At 44.6% G+C, this 19,975-nt stretch overlaps 1 protein-coding gene across 7 annotated transcripts in view; it reads right to left on the reverse strand.

The window, feature by feature from the left end:
- LINGO1 (leucine rich repeat and Ig domain containing 1) overlaps positions 1-19,975 on the reverse strand; it is a 1,021,808-nt gene that overhangs the window by 353,047 nt on the left and 648,786 nt on the right. The window contains exon 5 of one of the 7 annotated variants that reach the window (XM_061595342.1): positions 9,907-10,081. The exons of the other annotated variants lie outside the window; for them this stretch is intronic. The gene's annotated coding sequence lies outside the window, so the exon portion shown is untranslated. The remainder of the gene's footprint in view (positions 1-9,906; positions 10,082-19,975) is intronic. 7 annotated transcript variants of the gene reach the window in all.

Genomic DNA, 19,975 nt, shown 5'->3' on the forward strand with positions numbered 1-19,975 from the left:
ACAGCACTTACCATATATACACTAATACAGGAACATCACAGCTTCCCCCAAAGAATCCTGGGAACTGTAGTTTGTTAAGGGTGCTGACTGTCGTTAGGACACCTATTCCTTTCATACAGCTACATTCCCAGAGTGGTTTAAGAGTTAATACCTCTCTCCAGAGAACTCTGGGAATTGTAGCTCTGCAAAGGGAAAAAGATTTTTTTGGGGAAGCCCTGGCTACTTAAAGTGGTATGATACTACTTTACATGTATGGTACAGATGGGGCCTTAGGATGATATAATTGATATATCTTTGATGGAAACAATGTACAGGTGGCGGTTTTAAGTGCAAGAGAGGAAGAGGCACAGAGAGCTGGGTTTGGGAGCTCTGAGCATCTCAGGATTCTGGCTGTCTCCATAGAAATCTGATATGAGAGTGGTAGTCTTTGACCATCTGTTGGAGTGTCTGGGTAGAAACAATTACTGTTGTGCTGGTTCCAGTGCATCTCTACGTCTCTTGTCTGAAAACAGGGGTACATGGTGCTAGTCATACTCTGGCCCTTTTTACTCGAAACCCTAGTCAGATCAGCACAAGTGCATTTTAAAAATTCAGCTTCAGACAGATTTTGCAACTGATTGGTAGATCAACCCATTATCCCTGCAGGTGTAGCCAATGGAAACATTTTGCTGTAGGCTCAGGCAGCAACAGTGATCAGCCCAACAATTTGCTGTGGGCAACCCTGAAAGGTCTGAAGTCAGCAGTGGGGAAGGGTGGTGTGTCCAGCAGAGAGCAGAGTCACTTCAAAATGTAGCCAGAAAAACCATTCTCACTGCTTTTGAAGTGACTAGAGTGCCCACAACCTTTCAGTGATATGTCTCCTCCACCTATATTCAACTTGCCTATTTGTAAATACACACAATTGTTTCAGGACAGAATTGGCATTGGTAAAGGAAAAGGCACTCTATACATGCTCACTTCCCTTTTTTTCTTCACAACTGACAGAGTTGAGCAAATGTTGGCACTTACGTTTTGGCTTTTGCCTTCATCAGCTGCTAACATACAATTGCTGCCACCAAGGTGGCAGTTCTAGAGCTGTGAGGATAGAATGCTCAGAGGGGCTTCATTTGCAGAAGCTAAGGAAGGTCTGTACTGTCCTCCAGGTTAAGGACATGTGGTGCCAATGTGCCCTGAGATTATATTGAAAAGTTCTCCCTCTTAGTCAATGCTGTTGGATCTGTGGGCATCTCTCTCTGTCTCCACACACATGGAGGGGGGTGTAGTTGCAACTTACCTTCTTTAATCCTACAAAGTGCCCAAAGATTTGTTGGGGATTTTTTGTCTTGCTTTTTTAACTCAGGGGTGGGGCCTGTGTGCCAACAGCCAACAGCTTCCCAACAGCCACAAGTCCTAGAATTAATGTGATCTGGCTTGGCATCACTCCAAACAAGGCATTCCAGAAAGAGGGATCTGCAGAGACAACCTCACCTTGCTCTGAGCAACGTGGGACTTTCAGAAAATTAGAGAAGCAGAAGGGGTGGGGAAAAACTTAGTGACTTTGTAAGCTTAATTAAGAAATAAACACAAAATAAGGCAAGAGCAATGAAAGGAAATAAAACAAAATGGGGAGGGGATTTCTTATCCCACTCCCATATCCATATTTCATCACCACCCAGCATATAATCAAAAAAAGAGCTGGCCAAAATATTGGGCTCAGCCCCAGGTCATCTGGTCCAGGTGTAAATTCAACTGGGATTGGAAGGTGGCACAAAGAACATACAGAAGGAACTTGGTTCACTTAAGTGGCTTCCCCAAGTGAAGCATTTTGCTTTCCCTCAGAGTAGCAAATGCCATTCATTTCGCCTGATCCTAGATCCTGTTTCACATACACACTGGAGTGTGATGAAAGGTGTATAACTGGCTGATAGCTAGCTAGTTAGAAACAGAGAGAGCAAGGTTGGCCTCCAGATGTTGGTGGACAACACCTCCCATAATCACTAAATATTGGCTGTGCTGGCTGCGGCTGATGGGATTTAGAGTCCAACAACATCTGAGGGGCCACAGGTTCCCCAGCCGTGGTACAGAGAAAGACAGCATTAATTTAGATGGCAGTTTTGCAGAGTTTCATTCATAACAGAGGGCAGTTCCCTGCCTGGAGGAGCTTACAGTTAAAATGTTGATAGTGGGAAGGGACCATGGTGGCAGGATGCATGTTTTGCATACAAAAGGTCCCAAGTGCAGTCCATGGCATCTCCATTTTAAAATGATTGGGGGTAGGGGGGCATGCTCAAGACATAGCAACATAGGGAGTTGCCTTTTGTTGAGTCAGACCATTGGTCCCTCTAACTCAGTATTACCTACACTGACTGGTAGTGGCTCTCTAAGGCTTCACACAGAAGTCTCTGTCAGTCCTGCCTGGAGATGCTGGGGATTAAACCCAGGACCTTCTGCATACAAAGCAGAAACTCTGTCACTTAGAATCACAGAACAGTAGAGTTGGAAGGGACCTATAAGGCTATCAAGTCCAACCCCCTGCTCAATGCAGGAATCCAAATCAAAGCATTACCAACAGATAGCTGTCCAGCTGCCTCTTGAATGCCTCCAGTATGCCTTAGCTAAGGCCCCTTCCTCATAGACTCCACAAAGCTGCCCTCAGTCAGAGCAGACAGCCCCAGGCTGAATGGAGTAATGGTCAGATGCTGTGTAAGACTCTGTGAGATGAAGAAGAGAGGAAGGATCGCCTTGAAAAATTAAGAAAAGGAAGATGAAAGCAAAACTGTGAAGTCACACTGAGGTGAAACCCTTGAAAGCTAGGGGAAGTGCAGGGGTGAGGAGAGAGAGAAAAAAATGCTTTATTTATTTAGCATTTATTGGATTCCTTACCCACCCTTCAGGTCCAAGTGCAGAATATTATAACAAAACAATGCTATAATTTAAAATCCAATAAAATCAATGTGTAGCACAACACACACACACACACACAGACAAATGTAAAACAGAGAATAAAAGTAGGCCCTGAACCCAATTTTTATTTAGCAGCATAACGGGTTCCTCTCTGCCTTAGCCTTTGGTGCGCTTCCAGTTTCTACTAATATGTTTACAAAAGAGAAACTGAAAGAGGCTGATGGGTTGAGCTGAGATTTCCTCCCTCAAGCTCCCGGGGAAGCAGCCTCTTCTGTCTCGCAGGAGGCCTGTGCAGGCAGCCAAGCAGAAGACACTCGCCTTGGCAGGGTCTGCCCTCTGCCAAGACCTGTGAGGAGAGTTTGTAGCTCACAGGCCTTCATTCTCCTTAGACAAATCCCCTGGAAACAATTTATCCACAGTTTTCCCCCCAGTTCTTGCCAAACCCTTTCACTGCCAGCATGCTCTACACTTCACCCGTTGTCTGTCTCCTAACCTAGAGGCCTGATAGACCGCCAGGGAACCAGGGGCACAGGCTGAAGTGATGGGCAAATCTGACTATTCCAGTTACTCATTTTTCCAATCTTCAATTCAGTTCCCCACGTCTTCCGATTGGTTTGCAATTTTATTTTATTTTTTTAAAGAAATCCTTTGGAAAATGCACCAGTGTTTTAGTGCAGGTATAGCACAGTGAGGAGGAGAGCCTGGGTGGGAGTCCAGAATCTGTGAGTTCAAATCCCCACTCGTGTCTCCTGGGTGTCAAGGGCCAGCTAAAGATCACCCCACAGTGAGTGGCTCAGGGGTGATGTGCCCTGCCACCTGTGCAGCCGTGGGCAAGTGGCATAGTTCCAAGGAGCCCAGTTGCCCCCCAGCTGGCAGTTGCAGACAAGGAAGGGGCTGGCTTGTGCAGCTGTGGCAAGCTGAGTAGGCCCTAGCCAGCTGGGGAGGACTAGCCTCAGAGGGAGGCAATGGTAAACCCCCTCTGAATACCGCTTAGCATGAAAACCTTATTCATAGGATAGCCATAAGTCGGGATCGACTTGAAGGCAGTCCATTTCCTTTCTCCTAATATACATGTTTGGGGGCATGCAGTTTTGCCAGAAGCTTTGGCTAATGCAGAATGCTCCGGCTAGACTGGTGACGAGATCAGACTACCGCCAGCACATGACATCAGGGTTAAAAGCACTGCACTGGCTTCCCATCTCCTCCCAGGCCAAGGTTCAAGGTTCTTATACTAGTGTACAAAGTCCTGAACAACTTTGGCCGAGGATACCTTAAGGACCACTTTACCCCATATGTCCCAGGTTGATCACAGAGATAATCTGAGGGAGGAATATTACATGGACCAGAAGCATGACTCATTGTTCCTGGTGAGGAGTCATGCTTTCAGTAATAGTGGGACCAACTCCCTCCCATTAGGAATCAGGCAGGCACTGTTTCTCCTGAGTTTCAGATGTCAGGCTAAAATGGTTTATTTCAGCACAAGGCCTCTGCACTATGAATGTTGTTCTAATGTTTCTAATATGTGTTTTATATTGTTTTAAATTGTTTTAAATTTTTAAATTGTGTTTTAAATTGTTTTTAAAATATGTGTTTTAAATTGTATATTTGTATTAATGTTTTTGGTTGCTATAAACTGCCCAGAGAGCTTTGGCTATGAGGCGGTATACAAGTGCAATAAATAAATAAATAAATAAATTCTATTTTTTTGATGATTTAATTCATCTTTTAAGTGTTGTAGATTTTTTTAAATTTATTTAAGCTTCTATAAGACCCAGATGTGGTAAAAAGTGGTGTATACATTTTTTCAAACAAATAAATAATGCACACATTTTACAAAGCAGGCCTGCCCCTGAATATAATGCATTTTTGTATGCAAGATATGTGTTTATTTGCAGACTTTTCCCTAGCGTATGCATTTTTGTACACATGCCTGGAGAACTGCATTGCAAAATTCAGAGAAGCACGGATTTTGAAGTATGATTGGGTTTGAGTTTGCACCTTGTTTTAGAAACTGAATTAGGCAAGTTCTGCTTTAAATGTGAACTGAATCAAATTTCTCCCCCATACCTACATGTAGCCCTGATTTTTGTTGTTATTTTTAGAGACTTTCATATGCTACTTTCTAACACAGTTATATTGGTTGGAGCACTGCTCTAGTTTCTATTTATTTTAAGACTAAAATCCCCCCTTTTTAAAATGTAAATTGTGCTTAATGCTACCTTGTTTTTGTTTTGTTTTGCTCTGCTGGATCAGATGTTCACTTTGTAGCACATGTTTGGCTGGGATCAACTGTATAATGAGTACAGGGGTGTAGTTGTCCAGGGTCCTAGAGGGTCTTAGACCCCTTACTTTTTTGGGAGTCAGGTCCCAGCAGGGTCCCTATATCTCTAGTATCCCATGAGCCAATGAGCATGAAAGGGAGGTGTTAGCTACTGAGAAGAGTCTTCTAACTTGTTTCCTTGTCTTTTCCTGCTGATTGGAATCAATCAGAATGAAAGCAGTTCCTATTAGTTCCTACTTCAAAAAGCCAAGTTGTAGAGAGTGAGAATTCTGTAACTGCAGAAAAAGAGGGAGTGAATCCTGATGATATCATTCCATCTACATCAACAAGCAGTTTGGTAGCAGCAGAAAATACATGTGTAGACATTGAATTCAGTCAAATGGTGACAGTGACAGAGAAACAGAAAGCAGTATTCAAGCCTGGACATATTATTCTATCATCTTAGAAGAGGGTGTGGCTATGAGGGGATGTGGCTGTGAGGGGGTGTGGCTATGACTATCAGGAAGGGACTCTGCACTTCTGAATTTGCCACTACAGTACTGCATGAGTATGGTTGCTGGGAATGCTTGAGAGTGAAGTTTGTGGAAGGAAGAGTACTAAGGAGGTATTTGGAGGATGTTACTGTATGTAAGGGGAGTATGGGGGCAGCTTCTACTGCAATTAATCATTTTTACTCTCGAATGCTGCTTATGAATGAGTTGGAATTTTTTATTGTCTGTGTTATATATGTTTTATTGTCTGTGTTATATATATATTTCCAGTTAATTATGCTTTGGATCTTTGTTGTAATTTGTGTTTAATCTTCATTTGTAACAATTTACTTTGATATTTTGAAATGTTCCATTTGATGTTTTTAAACCACTTAGATTTTTTGTTTGAAGTGGAAAGCAGTATAGAAATTATTTCAGTAAATAAACAAAGACTCCCAAAGGGTTTCCATCCAGGAACACCAATAAAACATCATAAAATACAATTACAACATAATGTGCAATTTCATCCCAGTAAAATGCTCAAAACAGGCAGAGATCCAGGTAAAAATAAAATCGAGATTCTTCATCATCCAAAGGCTTCATCAAATAAATGGGTCATCACAATATGGTGAAGACTGTGTGCGTGTATGCATGGATGAGGCTATGCAAAGAGTCAAACCATTAGTCTACCTAGCTCCATACTGTCTACACTGACTGGCAGAAGCTCTCCAGAGTTTCAGACAGGGAGTCTTTTCCAGTCGTACCTGGAGATGTTGGGGATTGAGCCTGGGCCTTGCGTACAAAACAGATTCTCTACCACTGAATGATGGCCCTCTTGCAGCAGCTTGGGGAGTTTGATGCTTCTTCTCTGCCCTGTGTTGAAAAAGTGTTGGGCTAGCAATCCTCAGAGCCCATCACTTCCGCTTTATCAATGCCAGAAGGAGATGTCAGAAGTAGGAAAACAACAAGCAGAGCCTTGGGTCCATCTGTGGTGGCAGCATATCCAAGGGACATGACTCAGGGGCCAACTATTTCATGACACCTTGTCTGCCTCCCTTTTCCTATTCACCTTTCTCTCTCTCTGATGATGATGATGACGATGATGAAAACAATTGTTGCTCTTCCCTCTAAATCAACACACCTTTCAGTCTGATGCTTCTTGCTGCCACTGAACAGATCCATGATTTGTTATATCTGCTTGCATTTCATTATGTTTTATACAGATGAGTTTTATATTTCTATACATTTAGCCACTTTGGGAATCCATGTGACTGAAAGATTGAAATGCAAATATTTTAAATCAATCATTCTCCAGACATACAATGGGCATCTTGGCTGACTTTCTCCATAGAGGAGGTGAACCCTGGTGCTAAACAGATTTTGCAAGAGAAAGTTCACAAGTGTTTCCTAGCTTTTTCAAATAAGCAAAGGGGCACAGAGAACAGCTACCCCTACCTCTACGATCCCTCATAAGGGATGGGGGAGAAATGTGGTTTGATTTGCATTTTAATGTGAACCTACCCTAATTCACATTTCCTGAAACAATACATGAACTGAAATGCAGCCATCCTTAAAAATGCACACTTCTCTGAATGTTGTGATGCAGTTCTCCAAGCCAAAAAATATATACAAAGATGTTCATATTAGGGAAAAGTACATATAAAAAGCATATATTAATGCAAATAACATACAGAAGTGCACTATAATAGGGGAAATTGCTTGAAAAAATGTTATATTGGGCAAAATTGCATACACATGGTGTATTACGGTAAATGCACATTAAAATGCTGTCAAATTTCCATTAGGACTTTTTTTAAAAAAATGTAAACCAATGCAAAAATGTGGCAAAGTGAAGCCCAGATGTGACATATTTATTTATTACATTTATACCCTGCCTTTCTTTTCATGATAGAAACCTAAGGCGGCTTACACATGGTTCCCAGGCGGTCTCCCATCCAAGCACTGACCAGACCTGACCTGCTTAGCTTCAGCATGGTGCTGGTCTCATGTGCCTTCAGACCATAGCCTGAGACATATGAGAAATGGAGAGACACTGAAATTGACAGATTCACCCACTCATCTCCTCATCTTGTTGGAGATTGACCTATTTGTTAAACAAAATCTCCCTGAAAATTTTAGTGTAAATTTCTCCCAATAAACATATGTTCGTATGCCATTGTAACTAATGTACACATTTTTGCAAGCAATTTCTCCTAATATAGTGCGTGCATTTTTACTAATATATTAATTTTATCTACACTTATCCCTAATATATGCATTTTAGTAGACATTGTGTGGTTGGAGAATGACATCGCAAAATTCGGATAAATGTGAATTTTGAAGGATGGCTCTATTTTAGTTCTCAGGTTGTTCTGGGAAGTGCAAATTTGATAGATTCAGCTTTGATTGCAAACTGAATCAAATTTCTCCCCCATCCCTCCTCCCCCCCCTCTCTCCCTCTCCCCCCCCCACACATAAACACACACACACACCTTCATTCTCTGCTCGTAAAAAGTCCTAACATGTCATGGAGAGTTGTTCACCTTGGCTTTCTCCCTGACTAACATGTCATATCTAACAGTCTGGAGGGGTTTTTCTTCTTCTCCTTTTGGGAGAACATTTAAACACACAACTCTAAAGCATGAAAGGTCATGTCCCAGGAAACGCTTTAGCATTTTGATTCTGCTGAATGTATGAAGTGGTCCCAATAGATTCTGTAGAATAAAGAGCTGATCACATGGTAAAACTGTGTTTGGAATGGACCATTGAGACTGAAGGGGGGAGTGTTCCATGACTGAATGAACTGCCATGAATAATTTCACAATTCATATGACCTATATTAGGCCAACCATAATGTCACAAAATAGGGTGCAAGCTTTCACGTTCTCCAGAACTCAAGTTAGATGGTTAGCCGGAGAGGGAGGTGGGGGGCCAAGTTATAGAAAGTTTGGGCGGCAGGCGCTGGAAGGGTGCTGTTGGCAGACCATGCCGGAATAGGGGAACACGGGATAGATGCATTATATCCATCCCGTGTTCCGGGTCTGCTCAGAACCAGACGGTAACTGGGGGACGCAAGGTTCCTACCGACCTTCGACTGCTGTTATGTAATGCCAGGTCTGTAACGCAGAAGACCTCACTCATCCATGACATGATCTTGGATGGGCGGGCAGACCTGGCATGCATTACGGAGACTTGGTTGGACGAAGCCTCTGCTCCCATTCTTGAGGCCATGGGTCCACCAGGTTTCCGTTATGCACAGCAGCCGAGGGTGGGAAGGTGGGGAGGGGGCATGGCAGTCATCTATCGAGAGTCCTTAGTTTTCGCCAGACCTCCTCTTCATAGGACTCAATTTGTTGATTGCATGTACTGGAGGTTGGGCCCGAAGGGCAGTTTAGGGATCGAAGGGCAGTTTAGGTGTACCGCCCACCCCTCTGCACAGCAGACTCCCTGGCCGAGGTGCTGGAGGTGGTCTCGGCTGTACGGCATTGTCCCCAGAATTGTTAGTGCTGGGTGACTTTAACGTGCATGCCGAGACCACTCTCATTGGAGCCCCTCGGGATTTCCTGGAAACCATGGCTTCCTGGGAACTGCACCTTAGTAATATTGGGCCCACCCATGTAGCCGGTCATACTCTTGACCTTGTGTTTGTCCTGGGAGAGGAGAGAAGTGGTCTGAAGTTGGGAGTGGTTTATTCCACTCCTGTGTCATGGTCAGATCACTACCTGGTAAACATGAACTTCTCGATACCATGCCCCCTCCGCAGGGGTAAAGGACCTATTAGAATGGTCCGCCCCAGGCGCCTGATGGATCCGGATGGATTCCTGACTGCGCTTGGGGAATTGGAACCTGCTGAAGGTCGCCCGGTCGAAACCCTGGTGAAGGAGTGGAATGATGGTATCACCAGGGCATTAGACCGAGTGGCTCCGAAACGTCCTCTCCCCCTGAATAGAACTCAGCTGGCACCATGGTATACACCACGGTTGCGTAGTCTGAGACAGGAGGTGAGACGACTAGAATGCCAGTGGCGGAAATCCCGTTCCGAAGATGTCCGGACACAGGTTAGAGCAGCAGTAGCTGCCTACCAGGTGGCAATAAAGGCAGGAAAGAAGGCTTTCTTTACTGCCTCTATTGCGTCCGCAGAGTGCTGTCCCAGGAGGCTGTTCCAGGTGGTCCAAAGCCTGATCGGTCCAGTTGCTCAGTAACCCTTGGAATAGTCAAAGGCCTCCTGTGACATATTAGCAAAGCACTTCGCTGATAAAATCGAACACTTACGGAGCTTGATTCCGTGCGCCGTGGATACAGTGGATGAACCAGAGTTGGCCAGTTGCATGCCGGTAGGTTGGGATCGGTTTCAGCTTCTCCCTTCTGAGGATGTGGACAAGGTGCTTTCATCTGTGAAGCCAACCACTTGTCTAATTGATCCTTGCCCATCGTGCCTCCTTATGAGCTGCAGAGAGAAATTGGGCGAGGGGATCAAAGCGGTGGTAAACGCATCCTTGAAAGAGGGTGTGATGCCATCAGCCTTCAAGGAGGCAATTGTAAAGCCCATCTTGAAGAAGCCCTCCTTGGATCCCCAAGTTTTTAATAACTTCCGCCCAATTTTGAATCTACCATTTTTGGGCAAGGTCATTGAGCGAGTGGTGGCCAACCAGTTGTCAGCACACTTGGATGAAACGGATTACTTGGATCCATACCAATCGGGTTTCAGGACTGGTCACGGAACTGAAACAGCCTTGGTCGCTCTGGTGGATGATATGAGGAGGGCATTGGATAGGGGAGAATTCACCTTCCTTGTCCTCCTCGATCTCTCAGCGGCTTTTGATACTGTTGACCACAGTATCCTTTTACATCGCCTGGAGGGATTGGGAATTGGAGGTACTGTATTGCAGTGGTTCCATTCCTTCCTCTCCGATAGGTACCAACAGGTAGCATTGGGGGAGGAGGTTTCAGACCCTTGGCCTCTCAATTGTGGTGTGCCACAGGGTTCTATCCTCTCTCCCATGCTATTTAACATTTATATGAAGCTGATGGGGACAATCATTAGGAGGTTTGGGCTGCAGTGTCACCAATATGCAGATGACACTCAGCTCTACCTCTCATTTAAATCTTCACCAGAGTTGGCTGTGGAGACCTTGTCCAAGTGCCTGGAATCCGTGAGTGGATGGATGGGAAGGAACAAGCTGAAGCTGAACCCTGATAAGACCGAGGTGCTGCTTGTGGGGGACAAAAGAAGGCTGGGAGAAGTTGACTTGAAGTTCAATGGGGTAAGTTTACCCCTGAAAGACAAGGTCCGCAGCCTTGGGGTTGTACTTGATTCCAGGCTGTCCATGGAGGCTCAGATTTCGGCAGTGAGCCGGGCAGCCTGGTATCAACTACACCTCATACGAAGGCTGCAACCCTACCTTCCTGTTCATCAGGTCCCACTGGACACACCCTGGTCACCTCTCGTTTGGATTACTGCAATGCGCTCTACGTGGGGTTACCCCTGAAAACGGTCCGGAAACTACAACTTATACAAAATGTGGCGGCTCGACTACTCACGAATAGTTGCTGCAGGGATCGCATCACACCAGTGTTTTCCGGGCCCAATTCAAGGTGTTGGTATTAACCTTTAAATCCCTATACGGTCTCGGCCCAGTTTATCTTATGGAGCGCCTTCAATGCCACCAATTATGCCGCCCGACAAGATCAGCCACACAGGGCCTTCTCTCAATCCCGCCGACAAAAACAGCCAGATTGGCGGGTACTAGAGAGAGGGCATTCTCAGTGGAGGCCCCCACCCTCTGGAACTCCCTCCCACAAGATCTCCGGCATGCCTCTTCCCTAAATACATTTCGTAAAGCCTTAAAGACCTGGCTCTTTCAACAGGCCTTTGGGATTTCCGGGGAGGGTTAATTACTAGATTGAATTGCCTCCTACCCTGTTTTAATATCATTGTTTGCTGCTGTATTGTTTTTCTACTGTTTTTATATTGTACCATTGTATTTTATCTTACTGTGTTTTAACTGTTGTACGTCGCCTAGAGTGGCCATTGGCCAGATAGGCGACACAGAAATTAAATTTTATTATTATTATTTATTATTAAAAATGAAAGGGAGTGAAGGGATGAGAAGGACAGAAATTGGCTGGTTGTGAAGGCATGGAGTCTGCATCTGATCTCTCTCACTCTCTCACTCTCTCACTCTCTCACACTCTCACACTCTCACACTCTCACTCTCACTCTCACTCTCACTCTCACTCTCACTCTCACTCTCACTCTCACTCTCACTCTCACTCTCACTCTCACTCTCACTCTCACTCTCACTCTCACTCTCACTCTCTCTCTCTCTCTCTCTCTGTGTGTGTGTGTGTGTGTATAAGACTGAATAATCAAGGGGATTCCATACCCATCATTACCAGTTTAACTGTTCATTGAAATTCAGTGCACTTTCACAAATACTTCTTTAAAAACAGGTGTGGGGCACGTAAAAAGCTGTTGGGAGCATCTGAAACATCACACAAAGCAGGATTAGACTCCCCGTGCATTAGTTGATGCACATGGATGTCCATCCTGCTCAGTTTGGGTGCACCAGAGAGTTCCCTCTTTGGAGGGAGCATTTATTTATTTATTTATGTATTGCATTTATATCCCACCTTTTCTCCAAGGAGCTCAAGGTGGTGTACGTGGTTCTCCCCCTTCTCATTTAATCCCCACAACAGCCTTGTGAGGTAGGTTAGGCTGAGAGGGAGTGACTGGCTCAAGATAACCTATTGAGCTGCATGGCTGAGTGGGGATTCAAACCCTGGTCACCCACATCCTAGTCCAACACTCTAACCACTACACCACACTGGCTCCTTTGTGATGTTAAGTAATTGACAATTTGGCCTATGGGGTAGATCCTGATAAAGATCTGGCCCATGGGGCCAAAAAGAACCCAGCCCAGGAAGAATGACTGCCATATATTATAATAATGCCAAGCCACTAACTGATGCAATGAACTAATGTCTAAATGCTGGAAACATCCCAAAATTCTGGAGGGGAGCCAGTATTGTGGTTACAGCAAGAGTGAACAAAAGATCAGTCACTTGTCTTTTCTTACAGGCCTGTATCATTATTGAACAATGCTTGTAAAATATTTACTACAATTTTCACAACAAGACTAAACAAAGTGCCTCCTAATTATAAAGACAAAGATCAGGCCTGTATCTTACCCAGTTGAAAGCTGCAAGACATTATTAGAAAAATCATCAATCTTATGAGTCATGAGCCATGTAAAACAAATACAAAAACACAGAATTATCCATTCTGCTCTTTGATGCCAAACTATTGCTTGATAATGAAGATTGACAATTTCAGCATGAAGTCGACCAATCCAATCCTAGGGTCCAGTTAAGACAGTTGCCCCTACATCAGAGTATGCACCAACGTAACTGGCTGAGATCTCGCGCTCCCCTAGCATCCAGAGGATGTGGCTTTTCATGACTCCTCTAGCTCAGAGGACACCCCTCCAATGCAGCTCTTGCTGCCTCCATTCCATAGGAGTCAGCAATTACAGAAAAGGGCAATGAACAGAGAGTGAGGCCATCCAGTTATCATAAGACCTCAGAAGGTGTCAGCCTGCTGCTGAGGCAACGGTTCTCTCTGAGACAATTCTAGCCAATACTGGACCCAGAGAGCTCTCCAGGGTTCTGACAGGCTGTCTTGCTCTGCCTGCTCTTACTTGGTCTCCTTCATTGCTGAATTTCAGGAGGAATTTAAAAACATTCCTGTTTACCTAGGCATTTGATGGCTGCAAGACACTATTCCTGGCAGCCCTGATTGGTTGATAGAGTGCTTTTATTATTGATATGTTGGCCACCCTGGGCTCCTTCAGGAGGAATGATGGGACGAAAATTGAACATAATAACAATAGCAATAATTGTATGCTTCCCTTGCTCTGCTTGCTCTTTGAGATGTGAGTCTCCTGTCCTATAGTGAAAGGAAGAGGGAAAGGCAATAACATTAGAACTCTGTTTTGCTCTGCAGAGAGAAATTGCACACCCACAGTGCAGATGTATGATGGTGTCCAAGTCTGTGACATTCCCTCTCCCCTTCCAGTTAGTCCCACACATGGAGACCAGGAATTCCAGCCATATAGCCCAAGACTGAATACAACTGCTGGATTTTATATCAGATATTGTTTCCTTCTTTATCCCAGAAGCCTGAGGTCAGGGGTGATTTTAGGGGATGGTCTGAACCACTGGTCTTTTGCTCTGGGCTCTGAATCTCTTGCCACTTCTCCTCATTTTAAAAATACAAAACACATTGTTTGCAGGGTAGATTTCCCTGCGAAAGTTGGTCTGTACAGACTTGCACCTGTACATATATTAGTCAATACAAATAAATGTTATGGGCCTATGCCCCAGGCTTCTTGGGGACCTTGTAATATCCCTATCCTAGGGGCAGCCTAGATCCTTCATATCACCTAATAAAGCCTCATTCAATTGGATCTGCAATACTACATCTTAAGACAGTGACTAACAAAACAATCCTATTTATCTCTTCTCACAAGCATAACTCACTGAAGTCCTGCTTATCTACTCCCTGGTACATTGACTCCAGCCCAAATGCAGAGTTTGTGGCTTCAACATCAAGCCGTCTTCTTCTCTTCCCTGCTCATAGCAGGGCAATACCAAATGATTTAGACTCAACCTATTCCTGTTTTAATCTGTTTTAATTGTTTTAACATCTAGTCTCATTTAAGAGTTCTGGAGAATGCAAAAGCCTGCATGCTAGCTTGTGACATTTTGGGTGGATTAACACTGGTATTGCCCAGCTGTGGATATTGGCATTTTCCCAATGGACCAAGGCTCTTTTTTCCATGTTCCTCTTTTTTCTGTGGTTCAATGAACCACACATAAACCACCTGACTGCATAGTGAGGCAGTCCACAGAAATGGTGGTGACAACCTTTTTACTCTTTTTGCAGATCTTCTGTGCCTTTGGAAGTTACAGCACAAAACAGAGAAACAGGCACTGGAGGCTCCTTAATCTCCTTGCAGAACTCAGCAGAGAAGAGGATGGGCACAAAACTAGAATTAGTTAGCTCTGACTGCCATTGACTGTGGCGGTGCTTGTCATTGGCTCTGGCTCTACCTACTGTTGGCCTCCTGTCTGACACCCTCCCAGTTGCAATGGACACCAGCCACCACTGATAATAGGTAAAGCTTTCTCCATGATTGCAACTCCACACCAGCTGTAGAAGTGCCTGCCTGTCGTGGTACATAAGAAAAATAGAAGGACTCTGGGAGTAAAATGGTGGCAACCCCTCCTGAGAGCAGCTTTCCACAGTTTATTGCTGTTGCTATTGCCCTCATTTGTGTCTTGCACATGCATTCCTACCTCTGTGAGTGCAAGCAAACTGCCTGGTTGCCTGTGGGCAGGCCACACCATGACATCTTTACTACACCACTATAACTTGGAGGTATGAATGATTCAGCAGCAATCCTATCTCCATCTAGCCAAGATAAGAAAGTGCTATTATAAGCTTTTAAATGTAGCATACTTTTCTAGAGTTGGATAAAACTAGTATATGCCCCTTCCTGAACAAAAGAAGATAACTTGGGGCCATCCAATGAAGCTGAATATTGGGAAATTCAGGACAGAAGATAGTACTTCTTCACATAACTATAGAATTCGCTCCCACACGTAGTGATGGCCACCAACATGGATGGCTTTAAAAGAGAATTAGACAAATTCATGGAAGATAAGGCTATCAATAATAGCTGGTACAGCACAGTGGGGAGGAGAGCCTGAGGGAGTCCAGAGTCTGTGAGTTCAAATCCCCACTCGTGTCTCCTGGGTGTCAAGGTCCAGCTAAAGATCACCCCTGCAGTGAGTGGCTCAGGGGTTACGTGCCCTGCCACCTGTGCAGCTGTGGGCAAGCAGCATAATCCCAAGGAGCCCAGTTGCCCCCCAGCTGGCAGTTGCAGACAAGGAAGGGGCTGGCTTGTGCAGCTGTGGCAAGCTGAGTAGGCCCTAGCCAGCTGGGGAGGACTAGCCTCAGAGGGAAGCAATGGTAAACCCCCTCTGAATACTGCTTACCATGGACATGGGGTCGCCATAAGTCGGGATCGACTTGTAGGCAGTCTATTTCTATTTTTCAAGGCTATCAATGGCTATTGGGCATGTTCTACCTCCACTGTTGGAACCGGTATACTTGTGAATACCAGGTGCTGGGAATCACGAGTGGGGAGGGTGCTGTTGTATTCAGGTCCTCCTTGCAGGCTTCCCAGGAGCATTTGGTTGGCTAATGTGGCACAGGATACTGTACTAGATGGACCCTTGACTTGATTCAATAGCAAGTCTGTTCTTATGTTCTTATATGAAGAGCTCTGCCTTGACCATTTGAAAGGTCCATCTAATCCAGCATCCTGTTTGACACAGTGGCCATCTAGATGCTTCCGCAAGCCAGGCATTAATGCTTGGAAGCAGGGATGGGGATCCTGCATTCAGCCCTCCAGACATTGTTGGACTGTAGCTCCCATCATTCCTGAATATTGGCCATGCTGGCTTGAATTGATGGGAAATGGAGTCAAATAACAACTGGAGGGCCAAAGGTTCTCCACGCCTGCTTTAACGTTTAGACACTACCTTGAATTGTTTTTGGAAAGGGACTGGTAATAGGTGCAGATGTGTTAAGGCTGGTGAAGTGAGCTCCATATACTCCCCCTTGTCATGCTGCAACCTGTGAACCATTCTTGGGGTGCTGGGTAAAATTGCTGTGCAGGATGGATTGGGATGACAATGCTCTTCTTGGTCAATCTGCAGTGAAGAATCCTGTACTGAAATCTGTTGTCCAATGTCTCTTTGCCTGGCAAAAGATTTTGTTCATGGGACACTTCAGAATTTCTGTGGATGTTGGCTCTTAAGCTTACCTAATCACTGCAAAGTCGGTGCATATGTTTTTCTTACCACTAAGCATTTCTCCAGCTATCTGCAGCCTCCCCGGTTGTCTGCACTTCCTGATTTGAAAAAGCCCCTTGGGAGGATTTGCCCAGTGGAGGGATGGACCACAAGTGGGGCACTGCACCACCAATTTCAGTCTGCCCTCAGCCAACCTCCACTTGCCTGTTGTCTTACTTACAACCAGTCCATGGGGTGGCATTGCCTGTCAGCTTCCTCTTCCTAAGTCTCAGTAGAACTTACCAGGGAGGAGGAGGATGGGGAGAAATCTAGAATTACCTGGCTCCACCTGTCAATGGCTCTGGCTCTACCCACTGTTGCTCTCTCTGCCTTTTCCTACACCAATCTCAATTGGCACCAGCCACTACTGGAGTTATCTCATGTTCATGTAATCTGTGGTCTTTGATTGCAGCTCAAGCACAAGCACCCGGGAAGGCTGCAGAGTGCAGACCACTGCTGAGTTGATTTGAAGAATGAAAACACCTCAGAAGTAAGGTAAGCACAATAAAAACCATGCATCTCACCCATGAGAATTTTAGGGATTTTCCCTCTCCTTTGATATCTTTCAAATGCAATTCATTTTTTCATTAATTGATGGGGAATGGTAAAAAAATAATGGGAGAAAGTTTTGGCACAACACTCATTATGAAATCTCTTGGCTTTTTAAAAAAGGGCACTTGAGACAGCTAGATCTTGATGATACCCTTTTGGCCATGCATTCATTCTGGAATACCAGATAAAGGCTGGAAAAGGTAGGTAAGAAAAACAGGCAACCACCTTTCTCTGTCACTCTGTCCCCGCTACAATGAGCAGATCAGCCCAGCCCTCTCTTGCTGCTGTGCTATTGTTTCATTTTTAATTAATGAAAGGGAGAGCTAATCATTGAATTAAACTTCTCATTACTCGAACTGAATACCCGTTAAACAAATTTAATTACTGTACGGATTGGGCTTCTCCCTGCCTGTTTCATTAGCTGCTGATAAAGATTGGAAGGTGGTGGGGGAAGGAATAGTAGAAGAGAATAATAATTGAGAAAGAGTGGGGTGGGAATGATTGATTGAGTGGAAACCTCAAAGCTCTGAGGTTTGTTTAGAGCTAGGAAAACTTGTTTAAGGAGTGATGCCCCCCTCCCTGGTTTAGGAGCCAAGGGAGAAACCACTGCAATCTCCTGCCTTCTTATAACAGAAAAGACTTGATTGTTTCAGATCTTGCGGTATCTTCATATTCACTATGGCACAGGACCAAACAAGTGTTCACTTTTCCAGGCTGACCAGATGCAACAGAGAAGGGCTGCCAACTTTTCACCTCCCCATATAAGGTTGCCAACTTGTTTGTTTGTTTACAGCCCCGTGGTCTTGTGTGCTTTAGCAATGGCTCAGTTTGGAGACATCAGGTATGAACGAATCTGTCAATTTCGCTTCTTTCAGGTCTGTGTTTTTCAAATTTTAAATTTAATTTTCTACTTTTCTGCAGCAATTTGAATTTTTTTTAAAAAAATCATGGAAATTTATCATTTTGCAGCACCTTTTTGTTAATGAACACATCTTTGTATGCTCTTTTCACTAATATATGCATTTATATGCACACTTTACTCTAATAGATGCACTTTTGTACACACTACTTGGCTGAAGAACTGTATTGCAAAATTTGGAGATGTGCAAATTTCAAAGGATGACTGTTTTTCAGTTCACTTATTGTTTCTGAAAGTACACATTAGGTAAGTTCACCTTTAAATGTGAACTAAATTGCATGTCTCCCCCCATCCCTAGCAGATATTAGCAGATATATTAATATTTCTCTCTGTGGTATGGAAAGCTTCACCTACTCGTCAAGCTGTTCTTAAAGGCACAAGATCAGATACGGTTACTTTTCTTCCTCCTTTACTCCTGTACCTTGAAAAAAATGTGAATAAGAGTGTATTTTAGCTGGGGGAGGCATGTGTCCTATTTCACATAGGGCATTTCTCTGTTTGAAGAGCTGGCAGGTCCAAGTCCCAGTAAAGATAAATAACCCTAAGAAAAGAGACAAGGGGCCCTGAAGTTGCCAATCAGCAGTGAGAAGCTGGACAGCAGACTGAGTAGGTACAGAGGTCACCTCGTCAGAGTCTTGTTCCACTATTTAAATTAGATTTCTATTTAAATTAGGGCAATTATTTCTAATTTTACATCTATTCATGTATATTAGCATATGCACATTTTATGAAAATCACAGTCCTCTCTTGTCCTCTTTGTTGGTGGTATGTAATCTGAGTGGATGAAGATTGGCTACAGGGCCAGCCATAGAGGTTTTGCTGCCTGAGGTGCAGGGTGACCCTGTTCCATGGTTAGAAACTGACCTGGACTGTTAGTTGCATCTCACATGAACATTGGTGATCTCCTTCACCACCACTGAGGGCAGCAGGCTAGTTTAGGGGGAGGAAGGCCAGCCATGTGGCACACACAGCTGTATCCTGTGTGAGAGGACAGTGCTCTTACGCTCATGTCCTTTTTATGGGCTTTCCACAGGCATCTGATTAGCCACAATGAGAACAGGACACTGGACTAGACAGGCCATTGGCCTGATCCAGCAGACTCTTGTTATGTTTATCCTCCAAATCCTTGACAACCACCATCGGCCTCCTGAGGCAGCTACCTCCCTCTGCCTAATGGTAGGGCTGGCCTCTTTGTCTGACCTGCCAATCATGGGTAGAGAGGCTGCAAGTTCAGGGAGCTCTAAATGCAAACTTCCTCCTTGTGAAAAAGGCTGTTCCCATCCTCAACTGGGACTAGCCTCCTTTAATCTGGCCCGGCTTGAGATGAGACTGGCAACTCAGCCCTGCCTCAACCCAGATCTCCTTGCCAGTCAATGGTTTTTATGGAGGTTTCCCTCTTGAGTTGATAATGTGCATTGACTTCAAAAGGAGGTAGACCATAGTATTGTGCTGCCTTATCTGCTCTGTGTTCTTTTTTATTTGGCTGGAGTTTGCTTTGTTATCTTGCATCTTATCTGAAAAACTCAATAAAAAAGGAGGCAGGCCAGACCTGCTGTGTTTGAAAACTGCCTCCCCCTCATTCTGTCATCTCCAAGCCCTCCTCTGATGGCACCACTGTTGTCAGTCACAAAGAAAGAAAGAGGGGGAGAAAGAAAGAGGGGGGAGAAAGAAAGAGGGGGAGAAAGAAAGAAAGAAAGAAAGAAAGAAAGAAAGAAGGAAGAAGGAAGGAGGAAGGAGGGAGGAGGGAGGAGGGAGAAAGGGGAAAGCAAGAGGAAAGGGGAAAGCAAGAGGAAAGGGGAAAGGAAGAGGAAAGGGGAAAGGAAGAGGAAAGGGGAAAGGAAGAGGAAAGGGGAAAGGAAGAGGAAAGGGGAAAGGAAGAGGAAAGGGGAAAGGAGAGGAAAGGGAAAGAAAGAGGAAAGGGGAAAGAAAGAGGAAAGGGGAAAGAAA

The sequence above is a fragment of the Rhineura floridana genome, chromosome 14 (assembly GCF_030035675.1).
Source record: "Rhineura floridana isolate rRhiFlo1 chromosome 14, rRhiFlo1.hap2, whole genome shotgun sequence".
Lineage (NCBI taxonomy): Eukaryota > Metazoa > Chordata > Lepidosauria > Squamata > Rhineuridae > Rhineura > Rhineura floridana.